At 45.3% G+C, this 8,179-nt stretch overlaps 1 protein-coding gene across 1 annotated transcript in view; it reads left to right on the top strand.

The window, feature by feature from the left end:
* The window catches only part of LOC104500870 (ankyrin repeat and KH domain-containing protein 1-like), a gene marked incomplete at its 3' end in the record, with an annotated part of 72,328 nt that overhangs the window by 43,077 nt on the left and 21,072 nt on the right, over positions 1 to 8,179 (top strand). The window lies entirely within an intron of this gene.

The following is an 8,179-nucleotide window of genomic DNA, read 5'->3' as shown; positions in this document are numbered from 1 at the left end:
TTCAGCAGGGACTGTTTCTGCGTTGCCTTTACTCATTATGCTACTTTATTATACTGGAACTCCTGTGGATTCAAGTTTGCCTGCTCCACTACTCTGAAGTGTTTTAGTTTTAGGAGATACTGCCTCTCAGTGTTAGTGTTAGTTTCTGAACTGTCTCTCAACTTTCTAAACCTAGAGCACAAAGCACTCCAAACTAAGTGATGCCTTTAAATGACCAGTGTGGTAAGATCTCTTCTTTGTTCCAGAACTCTTCTTTCATGTAACTCTTGGGTTTAGCATACTGCTTTCCCAATGTTTATTTTCCGTGACACATTTAATCACAACTAAGTTGTTTACATAATTGTATTGACTTTCTTCATACTATGTGGTGGGAGACCTAAAACTGCCTCTTCAGCAGCTACAGGGATATAATGTCTGTTTGGCTTTTAAGCAGTGAAAAGCAACTGGTGCATGAGTCTTCTGAAGAGTTTAGGAGCCATACCTCTAGTGAGGTACGAGCAGGGAAGATTGTTCTTCTGGTTGTCTTTTTGCTTTTTCTTCCTCTGCTCTGCTTGCTTTTTCCACACTATCTACTTGTGTGGGGGATTTTTGGATTGGAAAGGGGCTTGGGGTTTGGGTTGGAAATTTTAGGGGGTTTTGTTCCTTTTAAATCAGAAGAATGCCAGCAAAGTTTGTCATTGAACCTGATAAACCAACATCCTAATAGAGTTACTTAGATTTCAGTCTTAAATGACGTATTTTATTTTCCAAAGTTTGTATTTACAAATACAAATTTAATGCTGTAACTGTGAATTAGTAATACTTCCACTCTTCTTTGTGAATATACTTTTTTCAGGCCTTACTAATTCTTCTGCAGTGAAGTTCTGCTGCATGTGTTCCTGTCAGGGAGGGAGGTCATGTTGATGGGTACCTGTGTGTCTTTGGGGGGGGTTGGCACAGCTGCTGCGCTGTGCTCAGTTCAGTGTGGGGTACCGAGCTGGACAGGATCTGAGGGGTTTATTGGTTATAAAAAGATACAGCCTCTGAAGGATCTCCTGGTGAGGAGCAAAGCCTGAACCAAAAAAAAAAAAATTGTTATGGATAAGCTGTTAGAACCATCCAAGGGCTGCTACTTAAATGTCACTTCAGCTGTTGGAGTTGTGTCCTTTTGGTTTTCCCCTCCCTTCACAAGGGTGAGTGGTGCTTGTGGCCTTTGGCATCCAGTTTGGTCAGTATTGCTGAGAAAAGTCTCCTGCCTTTCTAAAGTTTTCTTCTACTGCATTTTCTTGTACTGCCAATCCAAATGGGGAGCTGTCAAGAGAAGCATCGTGAGGAAGCAAAAAAAATGGCAGGGGAAAGGGAGAGCTGCCATAGAAATGTATCAGGTTTGAATTCTGACTGTAGAGCAGATGGAGAAATGCCTGCGAAACCACAGCCGTGTTTATGGCAGGTGCCTCGCGTTTGGAGCAGTTTCCTTTCAAACTTCGGTGCTGCTGTGCTTTGTTAGAAGTTCTATGCTCTTTTAATAAATCCGTTACTTTTTTAATTGTTCTAAGAAAGTTTCTGAAGCGTGTTGGCTTCTCGCTGGAGTATGAAAGAGCTTCTTTGGCAGTACCATGGGTGGTTCTTCTCCTAGATTTCAATTTGCAGTAGTAACTTAAATGAGGTCAGATGATGTCAGCAAGTTGTCCCAGGAAGTCTGTGGTGGAGCAGGGAATTGGATGCAGATCTGGTCTTAAACCTCTAGTCGGTCTCTCTTCGTTTGTCTTGTTAATTTTGCTCTCCTCCTGGTATTCAGACACAGCAAATGAAAGTGCATCTCCAGTTGCTTTTCTTCCTTCCCTTTTTCATCCCACACCTTCAGTCTTTCCTGGGATTACTTTCAGTGATGTTTCATTGTATTCCAGAAACCTTCTTTATACCTGAGATTTATACCATGGTCACTGAGGAGCTGGACATTCAACATCTTGCCCTGCTGTGGAGCAGTCGTTTCTGAGGAACAGACTGGCTTAGTCTTAAACGGTCACATAAAACCGGGCCGAGGGCTGTTCCCTGATTGCAAGGACAGATGGCACGCCTGAAACACACCCGCGTGGCGCAGCACTGAGCCTGACAGGTCACTGAGCCTGGGGCTGTGCCCCTATGTCTGTGAGGTTGTCTGGGGCCATGTTGCAGCCCACCAGAGTGGCATTTTCAGAACACAGCACTGGGAGTATACACTGGACACCCCTGGGTTGCAGGATGAGGTCCTGAAGGGCTTCTTGAGGGTGTGAGGCCTCTTGGGATAAGTGGAGACTAACTCAATGTCACTTTTGGCATGCTGCCCCGTGGGAGCAGACCCTGGTGACCTCCTCCCCTGTGGTTCTTGACAGTGTGCTGGGGAGGCTGCACAGAAGTGAGCAGTGTGAATGACAGTGATCCCATGCCTAAGCTTGTCTCTTGGCCTGCAGAAACGTGGTGACTGCTGGATTTTGCTGCTCCTCCTTTGTTTTGTGTGCCACCTGCACACTCTGGGTTTTTTTCAGACCCAGAAGGCAAAGAGCAGAGTTTGAGTATTTTTCTTCTCCCTGATTCTAGATTGAAGAGAGAAAGTTGATCTGTTTTCCCAAAATGCTCTAGACTTAAAGGAACAATAGACACTGGCTGTCAAGGTCTGTTGCAAATAGTTCTCCCGTTTCTTTCCAGTTTAGTGCTTTTATTCCATGATAAGAGAGCACGTAATGCACTTTAAGACCTCAGATCTTTCTGGACTTCTTGGGTCTCCCTTCCATTGCGGTTTGTGGGGTTTGAGGCACGGCCTTTGAGACCGTGGGCATGAAGAGGAACCTCTTTCACGCTGGGTTAGCCAAACTGGTAGAGGGCAGATGTTTCTGTCAGAGGGGGTTCTGTATTGTCCTCAATGAAAACTGAAGGCTTCCAACTTCGCTGAAGTTGCCCAGTTTGCTCTAGTGACCCAATTGCCATGTGTTCCTCATGTCCAGCTGAGGTTTTCTCAACCTCAAAATAGAACCTTGAGCTCAAGTCTGAGCATATTTTACAATGAGGGTAGTGAGACACTGGCCCAAGTTGCCCAGAGCAGCTGTGGATGCCCCATCCCTGGACATGTTTGGGGTCAGGACGGGACTTTGAGCTGCTTGGTCTGGTGGATGATGTCCCTGCCCATGGTAGGGATTTGGAACTGGATGGTCAGTGAAGGTCCCTTCCAATCCAAACCCTTTTGTGATAATTATATGGTAAGTGATTCTAGTCCCCAGTAAGGTTTTGTCTGAACTGGGAGTGATTGTTGCCACCACATCTCAGCACAAAAAGGCTGTTCTTGCAAGCAACGGCTGGTCGTCTGGCCTAGATATCACTTCTGTAAATCAGTTCAAGAATCAGTGAAGATCTTGACAGCTCTGTTAGATTCATTAAGGAGTGTGGCTTTCTAAGAACCAGAACTAAAAGAAAAGGATGGCTGGGATGAAATTCTTTTGGCTTGTAGTTCATTTTTCCGTAAAATTCTGCAATGGCAAGCGATGCTGGACGTGCCCAGTGTCAGAGGACATGCTCAGTGGTGTCTGCTGGAGAGCTGTGCAGTCATCTGCGGTGTGTTGATGAATTTGTATTTCCCTGTGACTAAATGTTTATCAAGTCTGGCTTGTTACCAATTTTTCTGATGCTCTTCTTTAAGGGATCCATGTTTTCCATGTCCATAAAGGGTCAAAGTTGTCCTGTCAAAACCTGTAGCGAAACTACCTTGGCAGGCTACACTGTTCCTTGTTAAAGTGAGGGTTTTGAGATGGGCTTGCTTCTGCAAGTGTGTGAATGACTTCTCTGCAGATGGGCCTCACGCTTCCAGCCTGCAGTCCCATCTGTGCCTTAGTTGCCTTCCAGTTCTTTTCTCACCTGCAGGGCTAGAGACTTTCAGGCTCCTGCCACTTGGACCAAATAGGAATTTTATGAGTTTCTTTAATGGGGGCAAAACACCTACTTTAGATTTTGTGATTAATAGGAATAACGTATTGGTGATTAACTCTGAGATACACTTTTAATAACAGCATTTTCTCTAAGCGGTTGGAGTGGTTTAATAGCTTCAGGAAAAATAACTGGCACTTCAGTGATGGAGGTATTTACCTGTGTGGCAAGAGTTCATCTGACCTCAAAGGTGAGAGGAGACTTTTGTTTTTCCTGTGAGTTCTCTTTTTTTCTCCTCCATGTCTTTACCAGCAGCTACCTGTATCTCAGAGCTTGTGTAAGGTAAGACGTGTGGTACATGTATATCCGCACAGGAGCTAGGTTAGGGGCTGTAAAGCTCACAAGGAGTATTGGCGATACTTGGTGAGAGGTGACATCCTGCTTTTAAGCTGTATTTCCTTTCCGCAAAGTGCAAGTGCCTGTTGCCTTTTCATGGAGCCTCAAAATGGGATGAAGTGCTGCACGCTGGAGATTCCAGCCTCCTTTTTGGACGGTGAGACTACTTTTGACAGGGTAGTTTTGCATCTTTGCCTGTTCCATTGTATCTGAAAACAAAAGAGAGATTGTTTCTTTTCAGACAGCGAGAAGATCCCGGCTTTTCTCAGCTGGAGAGTACAGAAAAGTTTTAAATTGGGATTTTCTAACTTCGGCTGCCTTGGAGCTGTATGTGAGCTCTGCTGCATGGGAGGATTGATCTAGTGATGGAGTTTACCTTTCTGCTACAAGATAGAAGTGTGCTGTTATGCTGAAATTGAGAGATGGAAGAGAACCCCTGAGGGCACCTTCATCTTTGTATTCTTCTCATTTTACATCTTCAGGCTCTCTCCAAAGTTCTTTTATACTTGTTAAAATTCCACGCATGGCTTTCCTTAAAAGACTAAAACTGGCCACCTGGCACCTGCATAACTCCAGCTGCAAAGGAAAGAAAGAAGTATGGGCATGTCAAACTGCCTCTCGAATCTTCCCCTGTGACAGCAGGTTTTAACAGAGGAGCCGTTTTGTTCTTGCAGGGGTCATTGCTTTGCCTTCAGCTGATAACGTCTCTCACACTAACGTGGTGTCTTAATTGGAAACTCGCTTTCCTGTGTGGGTATGATACCCAGCACGTTTGACGTGTTGTGCAGAAGGCAGCAGTTACACGTCTACAAGAGTAGCCAGCGCTTCATGGGCTGGGAGGAAGCTGTGCTGCAGACAGCTCTGTCGTGCGGGAGCTGAGACACTGTCATGTTTTTCCATACTGGTTCTTAAACCGTTGAGGGAAGATCAGGGGGTTCAGGTCTTTTTAGTCTTGATCCTCAGTCTTCTACAAATAAAGCAAAAGGTTGTAGGATGTGTGAAGCTAATCTTTGTAGTTACCACCTTTGGAATGTTGTGTTGTGGTCTCTTGGATTGTGCAAAGTACAATGAAATGCTGTCTTTTGCCAGCAGTGAACAAAAAGTCATCTTGTCTTTCACGAGATGCTCCCTGTGACTTTTGTGCTCTCTTCATGCATCTGAATAGCTTGTGGTAGGAATCTCTTAACTGGTGAGAGCTGCAGTTGCTTGGTCTTACCTTTGTGCTTGCTTGCCTCATTCCAGCAAAACAGAGTTTTCAGGTGGTGGATCTGATCCAGTTAAGTTCACATTCCAGGTCTTCATGACCAAGAACAACATTTGTTTGTAGAACAAGAGCCGTGAGTTCTTCTTTTTCCTTCCGCAGGACAAGCAGGAGGACTTAAAGAAGACTATTTTGGAGGGCATAGAGCCGGGCAAGCATCAGGTGAGGTTGGCCTTTGATGCTTGTAAGCTGCAGCCTCAGGATACGTGCTAGTGACAAGCATGGCTTTAAGGCGTCTAAGTTTCTTCAAAAATAGACTTGCTGTGTAGACTAGACATGTTGTCTTTGTCCTGCAATTTCCTTTCTGTTGGGTTTTTGAAAACCCTGTTTTTAAAAAACAGTATCTCAGCCTTCACAGATGCAGCAAGTTATCTCACTGAGTCTATTGGCACAAGTAGCTGCGTGAACCCTGTTCGTGCATGTTCTCTAAGGTCCTTCTTTGCAGATGTTTACTTTGAACTACAGGCCTTGTTGAGCTTTCAGGTGCCTCTGAAATCCTGGTGTGCTACATATCTCCAGAAGGTTGTCTGGGACAGTTAGGCTGCTGACCTATGGAATACTCTGTCTCATGGTAGCAGTTCAGTCTGAAAGATGAGCAAAGTGGCGGAGCGTTAACAACACTGGTGTTTGCAGCAAAAACTTTGTCTAAATCATTTTGCTTAGAATAACATTTAGATTTCCATTAAATTCACTGTTGTCATGGATGAGAGAGGCTTGTTAAAGTATTGAACAGAGCAGTTGGGCCTTTGCTTTGAAAATGAAGATTTTACTCTAGAACTTTTAAATAACATGTGGCATTGGAAACAAACTGAAAAAAAAATCCCACTGATGATACTTGCCACCCATGAATACTCATGAACCAAGGAGAATGACGGGGGGGTGGCTCTTGTGCAGCTTGTCTTGGAATTGCCTAAAACAGAGAACTCAAGATCAAGAATAAAAAAATCAGTGGTAGTCATAAGATGCTTCTGCTGACACTGCTTCTGCTCCGCTCTCCAAAGTATTGGCTTGCCTAGAAAGGGAATAACGATTACTGCCTGGATTCTTAGCTCCTTTCTGAGTGGAAAAGAAGCAGATAATATAAAGTCTGACCCGATTTGGGTAGTACTCTCACTTTCCCCTTCCTTCCTATCTGGGGCCCAAACCTACAGAAAATTCTTCTCGGGCGTTCTTCCCATTTGAGCAGAATTAGGAGTTCACGTCACTGGAGTGTTCCGCACGCGCTGGTCAGAGCGGCAGGAGGTGTTCCCTCTCCTTTATCCCTCTTTCTGATCACGCTAACTGCCACGTTGCTCAGGACTGGAGCAGCGGAGAAAGGGCGCTGTGGGGAGACCCCAGCACAGCGAGCTGGGGAAGCTGGCGCTGGACACCAGTACTCCTTCATAGCTTTTGTTTTTATAAAACCAGCATTTGCATGTGCTTCATGTTAATACGAGGAAGAAGTGCATTGGAAAGCTGGTGGGGGATGCTTTAGGGCAGCTTTCATGTTCTCTGTCCTATTTTGATTATCTACTGTAGCTAAAAAAAAAAAAATCGAGGTCTTTAACCATTCCAGGTCAAAGAAAGGATGCGAGCAGACAAGGGCACTGCAGTGGATCAGCATCTTATTTGGCTTTGTTCTAGATGTTTTCTCTTAAAGCTTGGGTTGATGCTGTCTTCTGGCCTGCATTAGGGCTAAAGAGAGCACTGAAGTCATAGAATTAATTTCATCTTAGAATAGAATGTGCATTTCTCTTTCCGATGGGAATGGCGCCGTCAGCCTGCAGTAACGTGCGATGGTCTGCAGCAGGTGGGCACACCAGTGGTTCGGTTCGGCTGGCCTGAGGCTGTGTGCGCTACTGTGAGCGTCGGAAGCATGGAGTCGCTGCGGATCGAGCTCTGCCTGCCTGCTGAAGTGACAGTTGGTTAAACCGGGCAGAGGAACTGCATTGCATTTAAATGAGGAGCCTCCTGACATCCGTGTGGAAGCCTTCAGCGGTGAAGTCTGTTAGGAGTGGAACGTGTTGCAAATAACAGCTCACTGCGGGATATCTGAAACGCTCCATTTGGGTGGGATGCAAGATGGCGTTTTGCTGTCTTGAATATAGCTGAGGTGACCTAAAATAAATTTGGTTTCTTGCCATCTTTGCTGTTGCATTAATGGGATTTAGAACCGTGTAGTAAAGTTCTGCTCCTGCTGAGCGAGTGAAGTGGTGCCAACAGTTCCTTGTGTCTGTAGTGGCTTTGTGGGTTCTGTGCCGGCAGTGCCGGAGGTTTGCAGTGTATAAGACAAACAGCAGCATCTGGCTTTTTATGATCTATTGGCAGTGGCTGAGGAAGGAAAAAATACGCAAATACCAGAGTAAGCATCAGAGCTCAAAGGCACGCGACTAATTCTTGCACATTGTGGGGCCACATCCTAACATCATTAGCTTTACATGTCCTGCAAATATTTGACATGCAGACAACCCAAAAGCTTGTGTTTACTGACCGCTCAGCAGTCACTGGCCCTGCAAGTGGAATCTACATATTAAAGAAAAAAAAAGTTACTTCAGCGGTGATTCCGTAAGTCTTCCTGTCTGCCGGCACAAGCAAAGCCGTCAGAGCGCTGACGGGGAGTTTCGGTGTGCTACAGCAGCCTACAGTAACAGGAACGTCTCGTGAAGGCAC

Source organism: Buceros rhinoceros, unplaced genomic scaffold, assembly GCF_000710305.1.
Source record: "Buceros rhinoceros silvestris isolate BGI_N320 unplaced genomic scaffold, ASM71030v1 scaffold16821, whole genome shotgun sequence".
Classification (NCBI taxonomy): domain Eukaryota; kingdom Metazoa; phylum Chordata; class Aves; order Bucerotiformes; family Bucerotidae; genus Buceros; species Buceros rhinoceros.
This window is presented reverse-complemented; position numbering and strand designations above follow the sequence as displayed.